The sequence below is a fragment of the Lonchura striata genome, chromosome 9, assembly GCF_050655825.1.
Source record: "Lonchura striata isolate lonStrDom1 chromosome 9, ASM5065582v1, whole genome shotgun sequence".
Taxonomy (NCBI): Eukaryota; Metazoa; Chordata; class Aves; order Passeriformes; family Estrildidae; genus Lonchura; species Lonchura striata.
Window position 1 is genome coordinate 17,741,784 of NC_140711.1, and position 27,481 is coordinate 17,769,264.

Here is a 27,481-nt window from a genome sequence, read left to right on the forward strand (position 1 = left end):
TGTAGGAAGAGTTTCCCATTAGACTTTTAATCTCCTCCTGGTAGGACTGTGTGTGTGTGGGAGTCTGTCACAAAAGTTTGTATTACATTCTGTGACCTTCAGGTTCTGGGATACATAAAATAATATTTTAATAAATTGTTACAGGGTTTGATGCATCAATTTCTACATGGAAAACTCATTTTGTGAAGCAGCATCACTGTAGAAGTTGATTCTTCAAGACTGTGTGCTAAACTGAAGTGGTACCAAATAATATGGCTCTAAAAACTACATCCAAGGCAATTTATGGGATCATTTAGGACACACAGAATGAAGTTGTATGCTTTGAAATTGTTGAGGATATCATTAATAATAGTGCAAAGTTCTTGCTTCAGTTCTTCCCTGTCTCTTTTCTTACTGCAAAATTGTCTGTTTTAAGCAAACCTGTTCTCAAGTCCTTTGCTTTTGAAGCCATTGAGCTGAAATATTGCCTCAGCCTGATTGTTTGTCCCATGAGACTTGATGAAATAAAACAAAACTCTATGTGGATGCTACAAGAAAATATCAACAGACTTCAAGTTCTCTTTTGCTGCTGGTATTTCCAGTGCATAAATTGCACTGCTGAGCTTTAGACTAAGAACAGAGATTAGTGAACAGGGATATGTAAATATGGGTGTCTTGTGAAGTACCTTGTTGGATGACTGAGTTAAATCTTTTCATAAAGACTGGTGAGGGAAATGTAAATGTGAGCAAAACCAATGCGTTTTACAAGGAATTTGTTATCATATAGACACTGTAAAACCATCTAGCACTAACTCATCCTGCAATCAATGGGTATGTTTACAGTTTTATTCAGGAGCAGACCTACTTTAATCAAAAAGATTAATAGAATCTGAAAATTAGCTATTTAGATACTAACTAAAAAACCCTGAAATCTTTCCTCTGCAACTACTACAGTTAAATTGTAAGGAAAGGATAAATTATTTTCATTTTTAGAAAGATAATAAGCTTTTAAAACATCTGAATTGGTGTCTCAGTCCAGACCTTTCAGCAAAGTCCCTTGCCTGCTGCTGATGCAGAGTCTGGACACGTTGCTCCTGATGCTGGAGTTCTGCCTACAAAAAAAGATGCCATATTTAAAGTAATCTTTGAAGTCCAGTGATGAAACTGATATTGCTTTGAATAAAATTACCATTTAAAAGAGAATTGTAATAGACAGACTTTGAAATGAGCAAGTTTTGCCAAATGAGATATTTGTGTCTTGGATGCTTGTATTTCAACAGTTACCAATTGTTTTAGATTAAGAAAACTAATGAGGCAAATGTCAGAGAAGCCCTTTAATTATGATACTTTGACATATATAATTATCTTTAAAAACATTTTAAAATACAAGTTCATCTAAATGAAGATCAGGTAGATGAAAGGAAATGCCAACCTCAGTCTGTAATTTGCTGTCTTGAAATCCAAAACCAGAAGACACTTTCATGCACCTTGAGCACCCATGTCAGAAAGCAACATGGCCCAGTGAATGGAGAATAATTCATCCCGAACATTCAACACCCTTCTGTCTTCTCCCCTCTGTGTTTTGGGAGTTTAAGAGTTCTTATGAAAAAAAATTCTTTTGGTAGATTAAAGGCCCCTGGAGGTAATACAGGAATCCAGAATTTGTGCTACAAGGTTTTTATTCCTTAGGTGTTTTTCTCTACATTTGATAAATCATGCAAGAACTCTTTAACCTGCAAAGCATCAAAACCCTTTGTGCTCCACTGTGTGCAATTAACAGTGGCGGATTTAATTTGGTAACATGTTTGTCCATTTAAAATGTGTTTTCTTCCTCATCCCTAGTAAAAGATATAAAGTCTATGGATTTGACAGGTTATGTCTGTTTCATGTTACATTATATCAAGTGGTCCTTTACCTTGATTATAAATTACACATTAAAATATTATAGGGACAAAATTTCAATACCCTATAACATTTAGATTTACCTTCATTTATTCAACTGTTTAAAAAAAAGAAAAATTATATATTTTTGAAATGAAAAATCAGTGACACTAAATATTATTCACTGTATTTAAATATTTCTTTGCACTATCCAGGACAGTGAATTCATTAGGCTGAGTATTGGGGCTTGCATAGTATTATAAACCAGAACTCCATTTCCTAAACTTTCAAAATTTCTTGGCCAATGAAATTTTCGTTGGTGAGGATGATCAAATAGGACATCTTGAAGGAAACCTAAATGTGTTATTTTAGCTATAAGCCTGAGATTATAAGGTACCTAGGATTTTCTGTTTCTCCAGGTTTATTCGCCGACTACTTCTTTGTTGTTCCTTTTGGAACACGGGAGCCTCTTCCAGTTTGTATTTCCCAAATTCCTTGCCATTTTGGTGATTTTTTTGTTGTACTGTTTATGGAAATCCTAAAGCAAGTATTTATCTATTCCTGAATGTTTCCCCTTGCTTCCAAGCCTTAGGGAATTTCAGCTTTCCATGAATAGTATTAAAGGAAAAGTTAAGATGAAATATTTGTGTGAGCACTGAAAACACTTTCCAAGTTACATACCCAGCTAAAAAATCTATAGTCATGCTGAGTTTAGTTCAAATAGCACACTGTAATTTACAACCAGTAGAAATGGCCAGGAAGATTTTACTGAGGCGTGGATGACAAAAGTTGTCATCAACATGGATAAAGCTTCTATTCCATGGACTGATATCTCATGTTTAAACTATGAGGCCTTATTTACTGATATTTGCTGTATGCACAGTCAGACAGTAGAAGGCTGTGAAATCTGGATTCTGCCTTAAACTATTTCCAGTGTTGTTACCAGTGTTCCCTAAGGAGAGGAAAATGTTGCCATCTGTTGATAGGAGGGAAATTAGAGTGTTTGTAGGGGGTGGCAAAACCCCATGTGGTGGTTGGAAGTTGGGATTGGGAAGGAATTTACATTCCTGGAGAGATCTGCCATGTATCTTGTTGGAAGACTTGTGTCTTCAAGGTGTTCAAAGCACCTTTATATTATGTCTTACAAATTTTCCAAGCAGAGTGTACTGTTCATTAACTCATGGTAAGAAATCATTTCCTTTGTAATAGCAAGCCAGCAGAAGGAAGAGATCTGCTTTATTCAAATAAATACCAGAAAGAAGAAACCATTTTTTTTTTTGTTACAGCAATGTTGTATCTGATACTAATAGGAATCTCAGAACAAATTTAAGTAAGTAAATTTATAAAATTTACTTAGAAAACAAAGTTAATTTGTTTTATTTGAACTGGTTTTAGGATATAATGCTTTACTCTAGTACTGCAGTGGGGAAAAAAGTGATTAATTCTTGATAGTTTATACTAGGAGATTATATTTCTATTTTTCTTACAGAGTTAAATAGCTGAAATATTTTTATTGTAGGGTAAAATATTGATTTTAAAACTTGAAGTGCACAGTGAGAGGCAAATACTTCAATGAAAATGCTGACCAGCTTTGATGTGATGCATGACAGCTCATTAAGCATACAAAAGTTTAAATTCAAACAAAAGATCATCATGGTTTGCACCAGCCAGTTTTAACCCACACAAATCTTCAGTGTAGGTAAGACAGTAATTGCTTAGGTAAAAGGTAGTTTTGATTTTTTAAGAATACTTTAATTTATTATTTTTAATGATTGTTTACTATTCTTGTCAATTGTTAATTATTATTTCAGACTGGTGAAAAAATTAATATCAAAATCAGGGAAATTTACACTTTTTGTGCTACTTGCATCACTCTTCACCAGAATAGGCACACAAGTACCTTTGCTGTAGTAAAATCTATTTTCCAAGGGTATCCTAAGGTCTGTGTATGAAAGTGAGAGGACACCTAATGCAGTTGTTGGTGTATGTTGAAAACTGGACATATGTTTCAATCACTGAATGCCCTGAATCTGCACCTACTTTCCTCTGTACTGCTTGAATTGCACAGTAACCTCCAACTGTAGTGGCCTTTTCTCCTACCCAGAACTTCTGGGAGGAAGGAAAATAAAATTGTAGGATAGTGGGTATGGGACTCCCCTGGGATGGGAATTGTAGAGAGCTCAAGAAGGAGATTTCTGAAAAAGATATTTCTGAAAACTCATGACCACCTCACTTTTTTGTTCAGATCATTTCTGGTCTAGGTATTCACTCATTGCTCAGTGGCAGATATTTCTACTTTTGTGCATCTTGGACAGCAATTGGAATCATCTCTAGGAGAGGAGTGGAGTAGAAAGCCAGACACTGGCAGTGCTATCAATTTTGCTACAGTGTCAATCCTGCTCACTTTTATGCTTGTCAGGAAGTGAAAAATCTCTGAGATAATTCCCCTGTGGATTGCTGCCTGCCAGGTGTGCAGGCTCACAGCAGTGGTGCTGCTGTCCCACTGTTGCCATTGGGAGTCTGGTTCCCTTTGCAGCTTGCAGATATGAAAACTCTCTTTGGAGGTCTGTTTCTGCCGTTCAATTTTTAGAAACAATCCTTCAGAGAACTGTTTTTATCTAGATCTCCTCTGTCCTTCAGATGAGTCTTGCATTCAAAAAATTCTTCCCTTCTCTGGACCTGAGCTTTGTCAGGTTTCCCCTGCCTGTGTGTACTGCCAGCCATGACAGAAGGCACAATGGGAGGTGTGTTCATTTGTCTGTCACACCATTTGGATTTGTTAGATCTCAGAAACTTTTATGCTGTATTTTCTATGGGAGAATAATTTTATTTTTTTCTGTTGTAAAAGGTTCATTATTACAAATTCTGTAATTTGAAGTGCAGTTTTTCATGCTGGACCTGTACTGATACTGGAAATGGATCAAAAGAGAACAGTAAAGGAATAGAATAACCTAGAATTAATCTCTGTTAAAGCCAGATTGGGCCAGATGGTGATCAAGCTGCCCAAGTTGTCTGGATAGCTCTGTTCTGTGTGAATATGCATTGTACTTGATTTATCCTTTGGACCTGGGTTGAGGTGGATAAGGTTAGCAATACAAATGCATCTTCCTGGTTTGAGTGTAACAGGGTGGTAAAAAGTGACAATATCCTAAGGGGAACACATATTAAAATGTAATTGTTTTCACTATGAATTTAATTAGTCTCAAATTATCATTCTTGCTTTATGGATAACATTTTGATTAGATGGAAGATCGATTTTGCATGGAATACTTCCTGGCTCCTGACAAAGTTATGCTCCAAGTGCTGTTATTTAAAGTTTCGGGGAAAGTAGTATTCATTTTTCCCATGCTGATTGCAACATCACATTCAAATGCTTAGATAAAACACAGCTCTCAGATGAGACATTTTATGGATATCATTGCAATATCTTTAACTCTGTGTGGAGTAAAAAGGAACAGTCACAGCCTTTCATTTTCCTCTGTATACACTGAGCTGTAGAAGAGCACAATTCTGTTTGCTTTACAAATGAACAAACAGAAACTTGTGCAGGATTAATTGTAAGTCAAAGGCACAGAAACTTGTGTATTATTACTCATCCTTTTCCAAAATTATCATATATATTCACTTGGAAGTAGAAATAAGAAAGCAGCAGAGAATGAACCCTGCAGCCATAGCAGTAATCCCAGTTTTCCAAATCCAAATTGTATTCATTTATAGCAAGTTTTGAAAAATTATTTTGTACTCCTTCCCTCCACCCTCATTATGATGATGAGTATATTTCTGTTTACAGAATAAATCAGATTTTTTTTCATACTCTGAATTTTTGCTTGCCTTATCAATAGACTTGGCAAATGAAGCTGATAAAAATAAATTTTTGGTCTGAATTAGGAAAGACCATATCTTTACATGAGATCTTTCTAGCTAAAATACTGCATTTTTTATATTAATATGTACACTAACAAAGGTAAATGTTGCAGCTAGATGGAGGTCTTTTTTTACCAACTCCAAACTCTTTGCACAGTAGAAAAATTCTTTGAGTAATGAATATATAATGTAATATTCCTGAGGCTTGTTTTCATGTGGAATAAGGTGTGTAACCCAAACTCTACTAGCTTAATCTTGCCTGCAGATTTTCACCCTCTTATTGAGTTCCATGCAGTGAGAAAAAAGGCCAAGTACCAGATGAATAATAACATCCAGATTATGGATACCAGATGTGCAATACCTGTGTTCTGCTGTTGAATAAAATTGCCACTGGAGATGTAAATAGATGAAAGAAGCCTGAAGTGCTTTTAAAAGCAAACTGTTTATAAAAGCAGCCAGCAGCTTGGAAAGGTTCCACAAAAGATCCTGACTACTAAACCAGAATGATGCAATGGTCTCTATCGCTTACAAGAGCTCTCACAATAGAAAAAACTAGAAAAATCAATACCCTTGTTTAGTATAATCAAAGCTTGAAATATTTCATTTCAGTGAGCAGTGTTGGATTTTTATTTAAAGAAAACAAGCCGTTTCTCATGCGAGGACTAAATAAGTCTTCTTTGTTTGTTTATGTTTCATGAAAAGGATTAAGAGCCCTGAATTGGATGGTTTAGCACAGGTATGAGTGGAAGAAAGGAGTCACAGATCTGGGATAATATTGCATGTGAGTCCAGAATAGATTTCAAGGATTTCTAGTGGCTGAAGAAAGAGGAGGCTTGCAGATAAATAATAATAATAAAAATAATCATACAGTGAATAGCATCATGATTCTTAATAAGCTTATAAATGCAAGGTGTACTTTACAAATGCTACAGTGCATGACAGTGCATCTCTACAGCCTGAATGTGAATAAGTCAGGAGGAGATGTTGTAAGAGGAAAAACGTATTAAAAAGCATCTATTTATCCTTATTAATTATGGCTCCATCCCTCCTTGTATTTTTCTTCTTGTTAAGAAGAAACTCTAAATGCAAACTCTTAAAATACTTGTTTCCCCAGTGAGATCTCTGCTGTGGACTAGTCACATTCATTTTGTACATATCAATTTTATCCACCCATAATTTAAATCAATAAAGTGTGTGCACTGGCACAATGAAGGGTTGTCATTTTGTTGCTCAAGGAGAAAGGGAGAAAGAGAAGGCAAAAAAGAAAGAAGAAACCTGCAGGCATCTGCAACATAAAAAGAAGAAATCTTGTTACTACCTTTCTCTTAGTCAGCCAGCTCAGCTTCTGTATGTTCAGAGTAATGTGCATATTTTCCATAGACAGGGAGAAAGGATGAGTCACTGAAAAGTTCTTCATGAGCGAGGGAGCCCAGCAATGCTGCTGACAGTGAGCTTGCCAGGGCAGGAGCTGATCTGAGACATGGCTATGCTCTAATTGCTCAAGAGCCATGCTCTGGCAGAGTATTTGCTGTATTCCTGCTTTCCAGCCCCTTCTCTGACCTACGCAAGGTGTGCAATTTGAAGGAGGGTGAGCTAAAATCTCTCTGTCTGTAACATGAAATGTTCAATGGAAGATGGACTGTTCAATGCAAAATAGGGAAACTCGGGTGAAGAGGTTTCAGAAAGTACAAGTTCTTCACTGAAATACAATATACAAGAGGTTCACCTCAGCCTTAGTGAAGGGAAAGCTGTCTGTGGTTATTTTATGCCTTTCTGCTCTCAGCTACCTCAGGAACTTTGAGATGTTGATGAGCAGAGCTTGGGCAGCTGCCATGGCTGTGTGGTCCCTTTTAACTCAGCTCTCTGCCAGCCCATGAGTTGGGTTTTGTCCTGCTTTGAGAGAGTGTTTTGCACATATATAATAATGATTTTGTGTTAGCCACTGACCTTGGCTGCCTCAGTGAGTGTCCACATATTTGGGTCATTCAGTCCTTGGGGCTGCACTCTACAGTTCTGACATTTACTGCCTGGGCAAGTAATGAGCAAGTCTGGAGGACTATCTGGGTAGGGAGGAAATATGACACTGAAATATGAAAGGACTAAAAAAGTGTCAACTTTCATCTGTGATGACAGAAACTATGCTAGAGTCACCTTCAGAAATCTAGGAAGTTCTGAAGGCTGTGGCAATGTGTGTGCAGCAGGATGTCAAAAAGAAATTCTGGGAGTTGGTTAAGTAAACTAGGAGAACCAAAATGGAGTAACAGGAAAACCATCTCTGAATATGTTCAAAATAGGACAATAAAATTTAGCCTATAAATCAAAACTTTCTGACCATTTGTATGCTCTCATTGTACAACTTACTGTGAAGCAGTTTTGAAGGTCAAATATATAGTGATAATGTACCCCAAGGCAAGAGGCAAAGCACTATGATGCTTGTTTGTTTGCTGGGGAGGAAAACTTGTGCTCAAACCTCTTAATTTATTTAGAAGCTGTTGGTCTACTCAAGTGGCACAGTTTAAACATCTTGTAAATGCAACATGATAGATTAAAATATTGGGTATACACACCAAAGAGGATAAAAATAGGAGATTGATTTTTTCAGTGCAGTAGCAATATCGATGTAGGGTTAAGGGAACAAGAGTACAGTAAGAATTTAGGGAGCAGAGCTATAGATGGAAAGTATTTCATAGACACCTTCTTATGAAAAAGATGTTTATTTCAGCACTGGGGATGCTTTCTGCTTCCAGGGAAAAAGGAAGAGGTACCTTCCATTGTGTTATAGTAAAAGTAAAGCAATGTTAGAAAAACACTTGTTTTTAGTGGCAGCACTTTTATAATTATTTGCTCAAAAAAAGATGTTTTAATTAACTCAAGATTACAAAGAGGCTGGAGTGCCACCAGGTGGATGGGCCAGCCAAACTTCTTTACAAGAAGGGTGGTACTTGCTGGTAGAATTTGTGTATTGAAATGAGAGTCAGGAATCAGTGGCAAGTACAAAATATAGTTAAAAAAAAAAAAAAAACCAAAAAAACAAACCTGCAATGCAATCAGTGATTTAGTTCAAGAGCAAACTGCTCCTCTGCTGCTCTTTAGCTCACAGTCTAAGTAGATCAAACAGGCTTTCCATCTGGGGAAGGAGCATTTGCTGCATCTATCCCACGAGTAGGGTGGTGCAGCAGAGGATGCTGTGACTGGGGAGAGGAGCTGTGCCTGGGGCTGGTTACACTGAAATTGGTGAGCTCTCACCACTGCTCTTTCTTTTCTCCTACTATTAATATGACAGCTTGAAAACAGCATCCACCTACCCTAGCTGGAGTAGAGATATAAAGAAATAATTTTGGAATTTACATGGTATCAGTGTCTGATGGCATGGACAAGTTACAGAAACAGATGCTGATTTGCAAGACAGCTCACAAATGAAGAAAAGGCCATTATTTTAAAATTGAAGGCACTATATGCAGCATGCTGTCCCGGAGTTATGACCATTGATCATCTTTCCTTGTTTTTTACTGTGAAAAATTTAATTATTTTCTCTTATCCTAAACTCAAGAAAGTAATTTTTTTCTAATAAAAATTATTTATTTTCTTAATATTGTTTAGAATTAACTACTCTTTCTGAAGTGAAAACTTGCCTATGATTTTTATAGAAGTTTTTTATAGTTCTTAAATTATGCAAATCACAATATTTCAATGGTCATATTTTTCACAGTGAAGTCCAAAATTACTTTCAATATTCAATTCATAAGACTTTTAATAGAAGCAGGGAAAAAAAGACTTTCAAAGTAAGACTTTAATCTGAGCATTTACAGAAATGTTAGGCATTTAAATAAATACCCTTATTTGACCATAGGCCAGTTATTTTGAATTGCAGTGTATAGAATTTTGCTGATTTATTGTCAGAATTAAATGAAAAATAAATAACCAAAATCTCATGAGGTGCTTATTTATATAGGACAGTTTCTCTGGAATCCAAGACAGTACTTTTTTTTTTTCCTCAGCTTTATTCAGCTGAAAATAGAAAATCCATCCCACGTTCTGTGTATGGAATATTAAATGCTGTGTGCGAATGCGTCTCACATACTTGAGAAGAACAACCACTGTGGGTAGATAATTCTCTGCCACTTCTGAAACTTCACAAGGCAATTCAGCAGGCCCAGCTCTGAGGAAATGTCCTTCAGCATATGCAGAAATAAACAGCAATAGGAGCTAAATATTAAATACATTTCATAAGAGGGTTTTTCTTCTCTGTATGAAGGTTCTCCCCATTACTTAAATTTACTTAAACAGTTAGGTTTGAGGTTTTAATAATTTTTTTTAGTTTATTGCTCATTGTGCCATCTAATGTCATTTAATTTTGAAAAGTTGTTTAATCCCTTAGGGGTCAGGAAGATAAATTAATTGGCAGTAGTCAAGCAGGCAGGGATAGCAGCATAAAAGGCACTGCAAAACTGAAGTTATACATGTTACTGTAAAATTACATAGACTGTAAGTGAAGATTTCACTGGACAGTAAACTACTTGCTGAACTTTCCATTTTTGCTAGAGTTGTTTTCAGTAGGTCGTTGTACACCAGCATGTGTGACCTCTGAGGCAGGCAGAAAAGCACATCTTTGCAATTTAAATGAAGAGTAACCTATTTATAATTTCATTATTATTTCATTACTGCATGACTTCTGCTATTTTTAAATGTCAAATACAAAAAAAAGTGCTTGAATTTAACCTTCCCTGTCACAGAATAAGAGCTTTATTTCCACTGTCTTTAAGGAAGCACTTGGTGTCTCAGAGTAAAATCTATCAGACTCAGCTCAACAGAGAATCACTTTGGTGGGGATGGGGAAGGATGGAATTTTTCTTTTAAAGCTAATTTCATACACACAGAGTGCACAAGCACACAATATTTTCAATTGAGTTAATCAGTCACTTCAGACATCCAGTGGTCTTAATCTTGGTTCATTTTTTCTTGCTCTTTTGAAAATAGGCAGTTCATTCAACACAGAGTGTGCAAAGCTCCAGAGAGTGAAAACAGATTTCTGTACTTCAGCCCGTTATATCCATCCAATCATCACTGTATTTTATTTTTTAAATTTTTTTTTCCTATAGAGCCATCACCAATGGCAGGAAAAATGTTATAATAATGGAGAGAGCACTGATTATGCTGGCAATACTGTGAATAAACTACCTTTTTCTAAATTTGTATGCATTTAAGCCAAACATAAAGCAAAAGCTAAGGGACATGGAATGTGTTTAATACGCTATTTGAGGTAGTTCTTGAGTCCTAATCTATATTTAGAGGTCAGCAATCTCTCTTTGCTGTTAGTAGTCTTTGGAGGAGAGCCTCTGGTGGTCTCACATCTCCCTTGGCTCAGTTTAGGTTCATGAAGCTTTATCTGAACACCAACCATTTCAGAAAATGTAAAAAAATAGTATACGTATTCTGTTATTATAATGGACTTGGTTTTTTTTGCAATATTAATATTCAATTTTGTACTGCCCTATTTTCCTATACACAAAGACTGTCTTAAAATAATACTTTAAAATGAAATATTTACTTATGATTACCTTCACTTTTCCACCTTTTCCTGTAGCCAGCAACCTTTTACCACTTTGTTTATCCCCATTATGAAATTTGCCTCAGATTGACTTTCAGTCTTGTAGCACCAAGAAGATAGGGAGCTCTTTGCTCCTGGCTATCAGGGAATACATTTCCATATGGGTCTTCCATCTCAATGGGCTCACTGGTTCTTCATATTTCTGACAATCCTTAAAGAACTTTTCAAACTAGAGAGAAGTGTTTTCCATTGGAGACTGCTAACTGGAAGAAACACAAATACTTTGGGGATCTTAGGTTTTTGATTTTTATTCATGAAACACTGCTGAAACTGATCTATGTATTTTTTATTATTGTCTTAGTTATTCCTTTGTGTAATTGGAGGAAAAAATTAAAGGCTAGATTTTCAACTTGTCAAAATCAAATATATTGACAAAGTAATTTGCATATTCACTGAAATAAAGTTGCTTGGAATTGTTATTTTTGTAAAAATTCTTCCAGTTGTGGGAAGAAAAAAAATGAAAATAAGGAAATTTAGCATGAAATGGAAAAAGTAAATTGTTAATAGTGTGTTAGCTGCATTTATCCCCCAGGTATTTCAGCATTTCACTACAGGATTAGTAGAACCCACTTCATTGAACTATCCAAAGTTATTACAAGTAGCTTCTTTCTGTTCAGGTAGTCTGGGCAACTCATAACCTCAAGATTTCTCACACAGACTCCTAAATGTATTGCAAGCCTAAATTTACAATTGTGAGGATTATCTGTGAAAGAATTAAATATTTGATATGTCTGTGCAAGTGCCACTCACAAGATGTTGGGGAAATATTTCACAGCTGGAAATGAGATTTTAAGAAGGCTTACCTGGACATAAGATAATTACCTACTCAGAAAGTAGGTTTGAAACTTGATTAAATAGGTTTGGATTTTTTTTTTCCTCTTAGAGTAATGCTGTTGTCAGAAAGATAAAAAAATTAAAGGAAATTAGCTTTTGATAGAGTTAGAAATTAATTGGTTAATTATTTTCTCCCAGTGTTCAGTTTCATATAATTTAAAATAGATTTTTTACTTTCCGCTTTCAATATACTCCATTGTGTTATAGAGCTGGCAGAGTATTTGTGTGAAATCAGTCACAGGCTGTTTAGCATTCATCAGCATTGCCCAGTCTGCCACCTCAGCTCCTAACTGAAAATGAAGGCTAGAATTGTCCTGGATAATCAATTATGCTTTCAAGATTTATTTTTGAATGGGAGTTATACTGCACAGGGAGTTAGAGATAGAGGAGGTTGTAATATAATCTAACTTCAGTCATCTTAAATAGGGAGTGAACAAAATTGTCAGTGTTTAATTACTTTAATGGCAGCAGTCTTCTGAAATAACAGTAATAGGTTTTTTTGCTAGGACTAGAGCAATGGCACCTTTCTGATTTTACATTTTTTTGCATGCTACATTTCTGTACCTGATGCTCACAGCTGCACAGCAGCAGTAAATCATCATCTGGCTGGAACTGTTTATCATTTTTGGCAGCTGGGCTCCAGCATGTACTAAATAAAGACCAGCTTGGGTGTTTGCATTGGACTGGACCAGCAGAAGCCTTTCTGCATCACTGCAAGGCTGTTAATCAGTGGCTTTCCTAAGTAGTTCTGAGTGCCAAATGTGCATTTCTAGTTAGCTTTTAATGCACTGACATTCATGGTCATCTGCCAGCATAAGCTAGTGGTGCAAGCTGTACGTGACGTACAGAAACTTCTACCTCGAGACGTTCATGCTGCAAAACTTTCTGGAGCACATCTCCACATGGCTGCACCCAAAGTGAAGAGGGTGCAAGTGCAGGGACAGGATCTTTTCCCTTGCAGGGACTGAGTAAGGTCCTTACAACTCTGTCTGGGTAGATAAGGAAGGAAGCAAAGAAAGAACTATTCAGTTTTGAGATAAATTACTTTCAATGCATATCCATGATATTAGGAATGTGACGTCCTAGATGAAGAGAACCATGTTAAGGTTCTATGTGTAGTTATATTTCTCTGCTGAAATCAGAGGTATACTCTTGATGCAGGACTAATTTTTGTCAATTTGTACCTCTCCTTAAACTTTTGTTGGTAAGGCATCAGGTCCTGGAGGTTATTCTAACGGAAATAAATGGTAATTAGTCAAACCACTAAAAGTACAGTGAACTATGCTCACACCAATAATCAATTTTCCAAAATTTACTCAGCTTCTGGTTTGTCTCACTAGGTGTTTAATCAGAAGAAATTTTTTTTCTTTTCTAAGGATATTGTCTCCTCCATTGTAAAGATCTTTATTTCTTATAACAGATGCTGAATTAAACATTAGTGATTCCAATTGTATATATTTGCTAGCTGTTGATTGATCATAGTTTTGATTTTTTTTTAATAAAAATTTCATGACAGATAATATTTCTGATAAGGTTTTGTTTGGCTTTTAAAGAAAGAGTAGCTTGGATGCTATCATCTGTACCATTTGCTATCAGCTACCTTCAGTAGCTATCATTCCTTATCAAATCAGGCAGGCATGAGAAGCAAACTGATTAAATTTGGCATCTTGTCTACAAAAACTATACAGCAGCATTGCATTTATTCTTTTCAATGTATATATCATTTAATGAAAAAGCTTTGCCTGAAGGGTTTGACTCTGCATTTTGGATGCAAAATGCAAAGCAACAATAGCAGTATTTGAGATGGTATTAAATCTTTCTATTGAGTACTGAATCTCATTCCAGTTACTTCTCAGGTGGTGCTGAACATTATTTAAACTCGTGATTTTGTGAGGTCACTGACACCTGGAGCTTAGAAGTAACACCAAAATTAGCTTGATAAATGTCTTGTTTTTCTCTATCAGGGCACCTTAGTGCAAGCCTGTGCTCACTTTGCCTAAGACTGCTCCCCTGGTCTCCTTGCACGGGTGGGTTCGGCACGGGGACCTGCAGCTGCGGGGAACAGAGCAGAGAGGGAATCAGGGAGCATCTGTAATACGAGGATTCTGAGCTCCTGAAACACTCCAGCATTTGTGTAATTGTCACTGTCTATAAAAGCAAATCAATTGTAGATGACATATGTGGCATTAGTGGACATCTAATAAAATAGAAAACTCAATTTTCTTTTTCCTGAAATGCTGTTGGCATCAGTCATGTTGCTAAAGATGGTTTTGGGTTTTTTTTTTGGTAGCTGTTTGATAGCAAATAAAAGAAAAAATAGTCATTCATAGGCTGTCATGTAGAGAAACAAGAAAAATCAGTATTTTACAACTATTTTATGACACACTGAATGTCTAAATTCCATTTTCAGGTTAAGTATTTAAAATGAGGGTGTGGTGATCTTAACACAAAAACATTACAGGTGTGGGTACTATGATACTTGGTGTAGGGAAAAAAAAAGTATCCTGATATCTAGAAAAGATATCAGGATGCAGAGCATCTTATATGGTGCAGATAATGAATTCTTTCAGGGAAGCTTAAGTAATTCCTTAACTATAAAATTGTTTTGTGAAGGGAGTTGAAGCACCAAAGTAGGAGATAACTTTTTGTCCTGTAACATTATTAAAGCTGGATGTAGCTTTGTTATTAGTATATTTTAAAATATAATTTACATAATTAATTGGTTCCAGGTGGCTTTGATATGTTAATGACAGGCCTGAAAAAGATCATGTAGAAATCAAGTCATGGAACTGGATGTGCTTAGAGCCCTGATATTGTCTTCACTGGAGACATGCATGCAAAATTATTTCAGTTCTAAGCTGATTAGAATATGCTTAAAACAAGAAAAAAACCTGTGTGCAAGGCAACACAGTAGTGGATAGTCAGTGCATAATGTCTGTGTCTGGACAGCTTGTGGGCACATGTGCCCCTGCTGGGGGGGGTTAATTAGGATGTGGGTACAGAATTGGAAATAAAACACGCTGCTGGCTCCCTCCTTCACTCTAGATATTATCACAATACCAAGAGCACATGTACAACAAAAGTTTTGTTCCCAGTTACATTTAACAGAAATGTTCTGTAAGCCTTAGTTTCCTGAAATTACTCCTCAGAATTTATTTTCAAAATTGTTCACGCTTATAATTAGTACTGTAAAATTATATATTCCATTACTTTCCTCTGTCTCTCTGAGAGGAAAGGCCCATTGCTGGAGATACTGTTATTTACCTGCTTAGAAAAGTATCCCACAATATATTTTACTTTACGTGTATAATAGAAAATTTTATACCTTCAGTGAGGAGGACAGAGGTACTTGCTGCAGAAATGTAGATTTATTGCTGAATAAAAGAGTAAAAAACCCTTCAATCCAGTGTTATTTGAAGGGTACTTTGGTGTTACAGGTCTTGAAATGCTTTATGGGAGAGAGGAACTAGTAGTCAGGTGGAGGAGATAGAAATATTACTATTTTCAAAATGTGTATTTCACATCTGTATTGTGCTTAAATATTAATTTCTTAAGGGTCAGTTCTGAAGTAAAATTCTTTAACTTTTTCAGAAGTTAGAGAATTCTAGAGGCAGTTGATAAAAACTCACCAATCGGTTTCAGATAGCATGGATTTTTTTCCAAATTAATTTCAGTTTTTCTAACAAAAAGTTATAATTCATTAAAATAATTTCTGTTTCAGATATACATCATAAAAGTTTCATTTTATTCCACTTCTATACTTTGCCTTTTTTTCTTATTTTTATTTCAGTATTATTCCTACATATGACTTGCAAAAATTCCACTAAAAATTAAATATGGTGAGAAGAGATACATCCTCTGGAATAGCATTTTAAAGACACAGTCATGTGTTCTAACTTTTTGAATCAGTGCAGCATAAAAAGCAAGCCAATACTCTTTTCATGATGAACTGTGGAGAATAGGCCTCTTGAAAAATCTGTGGAATTATCCACAAAGGGTTCTCAAATTTGCTTCTATTTTGACTCGTTAAACTCTTGATGTAGTGACCCATCAGATCTTGTCTGTGTCACAAGTTTTTCCCAAAAGAGTGAGTTTTGCTTGGTTCATATATTCACATTCTTTGCATTCCCATTAATTGCCCTGTGAGAAGTAGGGAAGCAGTGGCACTGGATGTAAGGCACTTTGTGCTGTCATGGTGATTTGCTTCTGGGGCTCTGTAATTTCATGTTTTCTGTAATTGAGCAGGACAAATATTGTCCTTTCAAAATGCCAAGCAAGAATGTATGACTATGAAATAGCATGCATGCCCATATGAATTATTGAAGTAATTTCAAGTCTGTGCCATTGAGATCAGAAGGATTTTACAGTAAATTGTCAAGCCTCAATATTTAATTGGTAGGTGGTATTTCTAGAAATTAGTCTAAAATTTCCTGACTGACCTGCAAAGAATTTGGGGACATGAAGGATGGTAATGGATCATGCTCTGTATATGTCTGAGTTTTTAATAAAGCACCTATACTCAATACTTTTCAGGGGGGTCTTGCTTCCAAAACTATGAAGTTGGCCATAGATAAATTTGTATTATAAATTTGGCAATTTCAATTTTTCAGCCCAAGATTATTAATGAAGCAACATTTGGATTTGTTTATCTCCAAGGATATAAAATCAAAAAACATTTCAGTAAAAATAAAAAATCTAAAAGAGTGTAAAGTAAAATTATGTTCAAAGAGATTATTTCAATACTGAGCCATAGAAATATTATTTTAGAATATGTTCACTCTCAGAGTGCCTGCATTGCAGTGAAATAATAGTATAAAGTTTGTTTCACTGACTCTTTTAGGATCTGTCTGCATTTTTCCCCTGGGGGAGGCTATGGCCATTTTTCCAGTTGTAGGTTCTGAAGCTGACCCCAGGTCTGGGCTGACTGTCAGCACCTTACAAATGCAGACACTGCCCTTCTGATTTTTAAATATAGCTCATTGCTTTTGATGTTTTTATTCCTACTCCACACTATTGAAGGATTCGAGCCATGTGTACCTGTATTTGTAAGAGAGCAGAAGCAATAAGATTAAAATTGCAGGAGTGTTGTCCTTACTGTGGTACCTTAGTGCCTGACAGAGGTGGTAAATAATGTAAGATAGTGAGATAAAGTCTGTGCTGGGCTGAGGCCTCAGCTGGGGTGTTGCTGTGCAGCAGGAGATGCTGGTTATCCTGGAAGATGAGAGGAAGTGTCCTCAGGGGTTCCAGCAGCACAGAATCCAGTTGAATCTGAATTTCATACAGCAGCCTTGAACAGCAATTGATCCAGTGCTTCTGGCCTGGAAACTTTGATGTAGCCTTAGGGGGAGAACAAAGGGGTTGCTTTCCATTGTACAGCATTGCTTGATAGCAATATGTGGGTTGTTTGATTGGGTGTTTAATGTTTCCTTTAGCATTGGGAGGGTTGGTTGATGAGCAACTCAACACAACCCAATGTGTGATAGCAGCTCAGAAAGCCAAACATTTTCAGGGCTGCATCCAAGGCAGAGTGGGAAGCAGGGGAGGAAGGGGGCTTTGCCACTCTGTTCTGCTCTGGTGAGATCCTACCTGCAGTGCTGCATCCAGCTCCAGGGTCCCCAGCATGAGAATGATGTGTTCAGAGTGCCACAAAAGTGATCACAGTGCCAGAGCACCTCTCCTGGGAGAGCTGGGGTTGGCCATCCTGGAGAAGAGAAAGCTCCATGGAGACCTTAGGACCCCTTCCAATACCTGAAGCAGGCCTACAAGAGCCAGAGAGGGGAGTAGTGATAGGACAAGGTTCATGGCTTTAAATTGAGAGATGACAGTTTTATATTAGACATAAGGAATAAATTATTTACTGTGAGGGTGGTAAGACCCTGACAGATTGCCTGGAATTGTCTTTCCATCCCTGGAAATGGCTTTGGATGGGGCTCTGAGCAACCTTGTCTAGTGGAAGGTGTCCTTGCCTGTGGCAGGGTGCTGCAAGTCAATGATCTATAAAGTGGCTTCCAACCCAAGCCATTCTAAACCATTCTGGGTTGGTTCTTTAATGCTGTGGTTTGGCATTAAGCAGACTTGCTTTCCTCTTTTGACAGAGACCCCAGTTCACAGAAGGCAATGAGATCAAAGGATGGTATCTTCAAGTCAGGTAACATCCATAAGTTCTCAGAACAGATCATTCATTAAACTTACTTTCTGACTATTGCTATTAGTATTTATTGACAATTCTGATTGCCAAGTCCTTGCATTGCTTCATAGTACAGTGTGTTATGACATAACCTTAAAAATTGTTTTCCAGTATCAAAATGCAAAATTTCTGAGATACAGCTTGGAACTAGTGCTTGGTTGACTCCCATGGGAGCTGTTGCAGCAGCATAACTTATATAAAATAGGAACTATAGGAATTTTTATTTCAATCAGGGCTGCTCATGTCCAAGTCATAACTATGCAGATGAATTTGTCTTGCAACATGCAAAACAGTCTGTTCTGTAATCTTTAAAAAGCCACTCATTTCTGGAGCAAATGCTTTTTAAGAAAATCCTCCAAATATATATGAAACAGTTAACATTATATAAACTTTAAATAATAGACAAGTTTTCTATAGGCTGCAAATGGGGTAATTGCTGCTTTCAAATACATTGTTTCTAAGTGTCAATTTTGGTGTTTGCAATAGTATTAAAAATGCTGTTCTTGACTTTGAACCTACAAATGGCTTCTGGTTTTGGAGAAGAACCTGAAAAGGTAGAAAGGAGATGAATTTTCAGAAATCAGAGAGGGAGAGAATGCCTGAGTATTTTTACTTGACTCTGATCTAAACAGAGAAGGAGCAATGGGAGCTAGTGGGGAACACGTACCCCTCAAGGCTGCCTGTGAATAGGGCGCTGTTGCTCAGTGAATGCACTTTTTATATGCAGTCCTGTCTTTAAAATAAAGAACCAAACCATGAATTTCCTTCTTTCTCCTATTGGTGAATAGTCAGCTACAACAAAATATTTTCCATAAAACCTTGTTCATGCTATATTTTTTTCTTTGTTATGGAATGTAACACAAGAGAAATTCTACTCTGGATAGCTCAGCTCACCAGAATTGCTTTGTCTTGTACCTTTTGCTATCTTGTGCTTCTGTGCAGCATTAAGCAGGATTTTCTCTTGAGACTCTATTCCCCTTAGACCTGTACTGCTGCTGTGTAACCCTGATCCAGGACGGGGAGGTTTTTCCCTGTTTGTGCCACTCAGTGTGCTGCAGCTCCTTGCTGTTCCTGTCTGGGAGGAAAATCCAGACACTGCTGTAGTGCTTTATAGAATCAGTTAGATTGGAAAAGACCCTTAAGACCAACTCCAACTATTCATTGAACACTCCCAGCTCCACCTCTAAACCATATCTCCAAGTGCCACATCTCTGTGGCTTTTAAATGGCTCCAGGGGTATTCCACCACTTCCCTGGGCAGTCTGCTCCAATGACTGACCACCCTTTCAGGGAAGAAATTTTCATAATGTCCAACCTAAACCTCCCCTGGTAAATCTTGAGACCTTTTCCTTTTCTCCTATATCTAATTGCCTGGGAGGAGAGTCCAACCCCCACCTGGCCCCAAACTCCTGTCAGGGAATTGTACAGAGCCTGAAGGTCCCCCCTTAAGTCGTCTTTTCTGAAGGTTGCTCAGCTGCTCCTCACCAGATTTTTTCTCCAGACCCTTTCCAGCTCCATTGTCTCTCTCTGGACACTCCAGCCCCTCAATGTCTTCCTTGGAGCAAGAGGCCAAACCCTGGACACAGCTCTCAAGGTGCAGCCTCACCAGTGCCACGTGCAGCAGGACAGTCCCTGCCCTGGTCCTGCTGCCACACTATTTTGGATACAAGCCAGGATACCCCTGACCTTCTGGCCACCTGGGCACAGGCTGGCTTTGTGTTCTGATTTAACTGTCTGAGCAGTGATTATGGTACTCTACCAGAGCATAGAGCATTCCACTGTTTTCTCCTCTGACATTGGTATCAAATTCTGAAAAGGATATAAGATATAAGCCCCAAACAAAACCTGGATAGAAAATAATATACCCAGCAGAAAAGTGTCATACCAAACTAAAGACATATAGCCTGCCAGGAAGTATATGAGTAGATGAATCACTGCTATTATATGTTATTGTAATTGCTATTTTTTTAATCTAAGTTAACTCCCACCACAACTAGAGTAATGCCCATAAAATCAAAAGCCTTGATTCGCTGAAGTTCCCATACTGTTGCAGGAATCAGGATTTTTAATGTCGTAGAATTTTCTCATTATTCGTGTAAATGTCTAACCTCTTAGCCAGTTTGATTTCTAGAAATCAACTCTTTGATAAGCATAATGCAAATAGTTCAGATGCATGTTTTGTCTTTTATATATCTTTTATATGTCATGTCACTGCTTGCCTTTTCAGTAGGAAAGTGCCTTGCCATTTTCTTCTGTCACTTTTTATTATATGTAAGATTTTCTTAGGGTGTCTTTAACTTTCCACTGTCAGCTTATAATGTTCTTCCAAGTCCCAAAAATCTTGGTTAATATAAGCTCAGAATTGGGCAAGTCACTGCTAAATCCTTCTCAAAGTCCTTATTACAAACTGATAGCTGGGACACTTTCACATTAAAAAAGGACTACTATTTTTTTCCTCCGTAATATCCTACAATAGTTATTGGAGCAGTATGAAAAATTGAACAAATATTTCTGGAGATTTTATTTTATTTTGACACCAACCTTCATTTGTTGTTATATTAAAACTTCCTATCTGAAGTACTTTTTGGGTATCCGTACACACACATACATATATATCTCTTGTACTTTTATTTAAAGGATTATATAAAGTTGTTCCTGTGGGAAAGCAATGTGAGGGCCAACACAGCATGGGCATGTGGGCATTGGGGGTGACATTTATCTAAGTGCTTCGGAAGTAATTTTTTTTCATGTCTCAGCCTTTATCCAATTCTAAATGCCAACAGAACAGATGCTTTGACAATGTAATAATTGCAATAAATTCTAATATATATAGTGAAATTGCTTGATAGAGAAACACTGAGCATGAGATAAGCACTGAGCATTTTCACTTCATCCTACAAATTTTTGTTGGACAAGACAATGTGGTAAATGACTGTGACTCAGTCTGCTCTTGTACTGATGACATGGAGAGTAAGAGTTCTGTGGTGCTTTACCATGTTTTTGACACTGGATCCACTTGCAATTAAATGATTGTATTATGATTATCTTTTTCTTAATAAACATTTTCAAAATATTATATTTAAGTAAACCACACTTCTGATAACAATGGAGGTTCCCAGGGATCACAAGCTGATGTGTGAAACTTCTGGCTGTCATCACTGGTTTAATTCACACATTTGCTGGATGCTGGAATTGGTGTTAGAAAAGCAGAAACCAGCCTGCTGAACAGGGAGTGCAGGATGGGGGAGGTACCTCCTGAATGTGCTGAGTGGATGTGAAGAAACCTTGTGAGGAATTGCCCTGGTGCCTGTTGGCTGGGAAGGGGACTTGAGGACAGCCTGGTGGAGCCCTTGAAGCCGTGGGGGTGCAGGTGCTGAGGGTTTGCTGTGCTCTGGTGCTCAGGGTAGCTATGAGCTCTGTCAGCAGGACTGTGGGTAGGAGTTTACCACCCGTGTGGTGACTTGGTGGAGCTGGCCCTGGGTAGTCACTGAGCTGCTGACACTTCCCAGCTTTCCAAGACACCTGCTTGGGGGGAAGCTGAGGTGGGAACAGGCTCTGTCATGAGCAAGTTCGTGGTTAAATTTTAGGAAATCACTCTTTCTGCAATTCTAGCAAGCAATGAGTGCAAAAATATTTTCCTTTCAGTGATGAGGAACTTAACAGGAGAAGAAAGCCATCAGTGGATGTAAAGCATATATCCTAGTAACTTCCTAGTTACTAGGAAAGTTGCCCTCTAACGCATTTGACAACTTTAATATGTTGACATTTATTGAAGAATGTACCTTCAAAAGAAATGAGTGCCTGGCTTAATTTCTGTGCTCCCATTTTTTACCTACCAATCAGAAAGGACATGCATTTTAGGGACAGCTTCAGTAATTCCAGTACTTAGATCATGGCAAATTCCCAAGTTTTGATAAAGCTGTCAGTTGTCTGCTTCAGGTATCTAGAAATACTTTCTGGGGGCGAGATTCCAAAGATAATTTTATGCTTGCTCTTTGCCAAAGGCTCAGTATTCCTAAACCAACTGCATAGTGCATCTACCCTGCAGAAAAATAGTCAATGCAGGCAGTAATTAAACTGCCCACTTGAAATAGTGTCCTGAAGGGGAGATAGAGGTTTGGCCACCACTCACAGGAAGATATGTGCAGTACCAGATCCCAAAATAAGCATGTGTCAAATTAAAGTGACAGAGTTATTTACTGAGATATTTCTACTGTCTCTTAAAACAAAATTATCTGTTCTTTCTGTTTGCAAGTTTATGTATAAACCTCTTCAGTTTAGTACCTGTAACAGTACAGGCCCCTGCAGCAAGGTTTTGGTTAGCCATACGTTAGTGAACATTTTGGTTAGCCATACGTTATTAGCCAATATCTTTGCTAGATAATCAGGACTTTTTAAATAACAGGATTTCATACAAAAATTACACTTTTGCAGTGATATCATGGACTGTCTGGCTACTTAATGAAAAATATTACTGTCATAAAAACAAGAACTTTCACTTTGCAATCCAAACCTGTGGAAAGTCATGCTGGATTACCCCCAGGGTTTTGTCTCATCTGCTGTTGTCTCTGAAACTGCAGTATGAAACAAAACATTTCTCAAGATGTTGCAGGAAAATGCTTGACAAGGGTCTACAAAACTGTACAGCAGTAGAGAAACAGTGAAAATCCATGAAGCAGAGCCAGGTGAACGTCTGTGGGATACAATATCATCATGTGCTGGATACAGCCACATTATGGTCAAACATCACCATTCTGCATGAAATAATGCTGCATTATGTAGGATTAGAAACTGACATTAGAACCTGACATTGTAAACATTATTGCCTGCCACTGCACATTTGCAATTAGCCAGAATAAAGTGTTTTGCTGCCCTTGTGCAATGAGGATGTTCCAGCACATCCACCTGGCAGTACACTACATTTTGGGTGTTTCCAGTTTATGCACTGCAAAATAATCCTGGAATTAATTGTACTGAAATAAACAAAAATAACTGGGAGAGTGTCCTTTGAAAATGGGATAATTATGTTGCAGAATACCAATTAAATGAAACCCAAGATAATCCAGAAGTTATTTCATTGTTATCAGTCCTCTCCTAACTCCGCTTTGATGTTGGAAGGGGAAAATGCCCAGAGATTTCGAAGTCTCAAACAGTGACTGCACTCCCTTAGGCATTCCTCCTTTCTTTTCTAAGATTTGGCCTATGATTAAATGTGGTTAATTTCCTGATTTTGCAACTTTTTGTTCACTGGGAAGCAGTGTCACTTTTAAATAATAGTCTATGGTTTGGGATGGAGGATTGACAGTTATCCCAACTAAGGCACAACATGAACAGGTTGTGGTAATTCAGGATTTTTTCTTTTTATTGCCCTCAGCTACCTGACATAAATACTGGAAATATTATTATTATTAGTGTTTCACTTAAAGGCTTCTTTATCCTTTGTTCTGCGCTGTTTTCAAAGATCTTATCTTAGAAACTGAACACATGATTAGGAAGAAGGTGGCAGTTTTGGTCAGTGGCTAGAGTACTGTTATATGCAAAGATTTATAATAAAGTATAAGAGAAGAAAATTGAGTAAATCAAACAAGAAGGAGGTGATAGAAGCTGCAGTTCAATACTTTGACAGGCAGGTACAGTTCCAAGACAAAGGGAAAAAGAGTCAGGCAGTGGTAAAGAATTGACGTTAATCCAAAATTGCATAACATTCCCCAGGAGCCATTGCATTTAGGAAGAAGAAAATTTGTATTTTACAATCAAGCAAATGTAATTCTAAAATTAATTATTAATTTTAAGGATTTTTCCATTTCAGAGTTATATGGAAATAAGAGAATATTTTAAAGCAGCTATCAGCTGAGAAATTTCAGCAGCTCTGTGTGAATGTATGGTTTGATTTTTTTCTTTTTTTTTTCTGTAACTGAATTCAGATTACATATAACAGCAGAAAATCTATAAGTTGAAATAACATAGCAAAATTTGGGGGTAGGAGCTGTGGACTATGAATTTTACTACTGTGAAGGAAATACTACACATTGTTACCATTGCTTTATCTATTTTTTGTGAAGGAATGGAGACTCAGATCTTCTCCTGAGGACACTGGAGATGGTCCCCACTCCCCTTCTAGCCAGAGGTGAATACCTAAGGCAGATCACTGTAGGATCACAATGGCCTTAAGTGAGGTAAAGTAGATGTGAGGGGAATTCTGTTCCTTTGTTGTTGCTATATTAATAGCAATATTAATTAGCTTAAAGGTCTTTTGAAAGGAACAGGAAGCACACAGCTGGATTAATACCCCTTCTTAGGAAGTTGCAAGATACCTGTAAAATTTGTCTATCACTATACAACAAAGAAAATCATAAGCCATATCTAGTTTGAAACATCCAGACAGCCTCTTCCTCACCTAGGGAGATTCAAATAAAAGATCAGTGACAAAAGTCTGTTAAGGGCAACTCTATATATATTTCGGATGAATTAGCTTTCTTTCCTTGTATTCTGCTCTTAACTACATGAATTTAATGGCTTCCACTCTGCACCCTCAATTAAACAGAAGTTAATTATTTTATAGAGAAATAAACTTCTGACTGAAATTCTTCATTGTAACTAAGCTTGACCTCTAAACTCAAAGCAAGAACTAAGACTGGAAAGTGAATTATGCACGTGTTGGGATGATCAAGGGAGCAGGATTTTAACAAAACATAGCCCACTTAACAATTGTATATAGGAAATAACTTTCCTGTGTTTACTACCCCAAAAAAGGCAAAGTGGAGGCAATAAAAAAGCATAGTTACCTCATTTCTAAGGCAGCTGTTTAATAGTGAGTAGGTGCTGAAGCAGGGCCCTGCCATAATGCAGTGTTTTATTGCAGAGCTGTGTTTTATCATAGTCATGCAGAGATTCTCATAAGCAGGAGAAAGTTCTTAAATCCTTGCAAGCTGTGGTATATGAGGATGGGCCAAGCCTTTCAGGACAGCTACATAAGGAGTGTTTCTTAAAAGTTAAAAGAAGGTCAGGACTGTTCTCTTTTACTTGTGTAAATTGTTCCTGCATCTTTTCAATTTCTAATTTATATTCTGTTTTTCTGAGTAATGAGAGAAATTCAGTCATGGTTTCAGTAATGTTGTTAGGTTGTTTCCTTTTTCATGCTGATATCAGCATTGACAAACAGGACTTCTGCTTTAGAAGATGCTTCTAAAACTGCTTCAAATAAAGTTTTAAAAGACAAGAACTCCCATGACTTTAGAATACTGATGCTATTAAGTGTCTGTACATTTAATACTGACACTATCTACATGTTAGACTTTGTGAAAATGATAATATTTTCTTTATATTGTCTCATAAATCAGCTAAGCAGTGATTTAGAACATCTATTTATCTCCAGCTCAAACATAATTCAACATCTGTCAGAGGATGTCTGCTGCCCTCTATGAAGCCAAAATACCCAGTTCTGCCTTCTCACACAGCTTGGTCATAAGAACTACTCACACTGAAAAACAAACCCAAGCCAGCTCTCAATGTAGTTTGTTTAGTACCAGCTCATTCTATCTCCAAGTATATCCAAATTTAACTTTAGGGTATTTGGACACTTTTCCTTGAATAATTTTAAGCTATTTATTAGAAACAGGGTGACAAAGTAAGCCTGGAGACTTAGCTTCTGAAAATCATTGACTAAAGAAAGTATGAAGACAATATTGATTTTTTCGCTTTCATTTTTTTTTTAATGAGACTGGGTGGCATTATTATAGTGACATTGATGAAGTCACCTGTCAGTGAGAATTTAAAATACATTCAGAATGAGAAGCCTGGTGAGCAACAGGCAAATTTTTTTTTGCAGTAGGCAATTTGTCTACAGCAATTTTAAGGAACAAAAGGTTTTACCTAATATTGGCAGATTCCTAAGTTTCGTTTTGTCAAAGGAAGAAAAAAGGTCTTATCACATTACAGTTGGCTTTTAATTTATTATGCAAAAAATAAGACACAGATTTAATCTCTTAAAGAGATTAAGAGAATAATATTCAGAGCAGAAATGTGAGGAGCTGAATGGGATAGAATGAAAATGTTGCAATCCTCATGCACACACAGATGACACAGTTTTGTGTCAGAGTTTGCTGAGTTGTCAGCTAAAGCACTATTAACATCAATTAAGTTACTTCTACTGAAGCTGGCTCTGGCAGAACAGTTTAAGCCTTTCTCTGTAAATATTTGATTTTTCTGCTGGCTGTGGAGTTCATCTCATTGGCAAAGCTCCTTTTTATCTCAGAAGAGCATAAATTGACTTCTGTTTGCATTTCTTTGGAAATCTACATTGGATGTCCAAAATCAGTAGTGGAGAAGTAGATCTAATTTCCAGTAAGTCGACTTTTTGAACTCTCTGCTCCTCTTCTTCCCTCCAAAACAAAATCTACTCATTTTAATTTTGTATTTATAATTTAAATTTTATGCATACAAAACTTCATTGTTTATTTTCTTTCACCCTTATATGCAAGTCTATACATTCCATTAGAGCCTCATTTTTCAAGGTTAGAATTTTTCTATTTTATTCTTTTTGTCTTCTTTCTATAAACACAGTGGAGTAGTTTATTCAGCTATTCCAAGTTATGAGCTGTGCAGGCCATGCTGAGTAGCACCAATTCTGTTTCTTCCTTGGCTGCCCTGTCCTTTCCTGCAGCACTGGAAGAGGTTAAAGGATTTGATGTAATGCTCAGATCCTGATGGATTGCACAGCAGCATAGGAATCCTATCTATATGTAATTCCTTTATCTGTATTTTTGTCAAATATCCATGTTTTTGGTGGATGCAAATAATCATAAAACAATGGTTTTAACAGAAGGATCCACTTTCAAAATACACTTTTCTTAAAAGTTCTTGGAAAGCAAAAGAACATGTTTGCACAGACATACCTATGCTTACAATTTGGTCTGCTAGGTATTTCCAATACAACAATGTGGAAGGTAAAATCTAGCTGATCAATTAGGTTGAAAAAGTAGGTTGTTTTAATTCCTGCTCTCTAAATTAGCTACTTAGAGCTGGTGAATGTACTTCCTACTGAAAAAGGTTTGCTGCATAGTACTTTTGGGTCATAGGGAAAAGGTGACAATATCTAAATTAATGTATTGTTTGTGTTAATGTGACATT

General features: G+C 36.9%; 1 long non-coding RNA gene across 2 annotated transcripts in view; it reads left to right on the top strand.

The window, feature by feature from the left end:
* The window catches only part of LOC144246789 (uncharacterized), a 453,175-nt gene that overhangs the window by 282,473 nt on the left and 143,221 nt on the right, over positions 1–27,481 (top strand). Inside the window, exons 4-5 of one of the 2 annotated variants that reach the window (XR_014957211.1) lie at positions 145–8,958; positions 18,262–18,314. This is a non-coding gene — a long non-coding RNA (uncharacterized LOC144246789). The remainder of the gene's footprint in view (positions 1–144; positions 8,959–18,261; positions 18,315–27,481) is intronic. The other variant, XR_014957212.1, reaches the window with a different exon arrangement.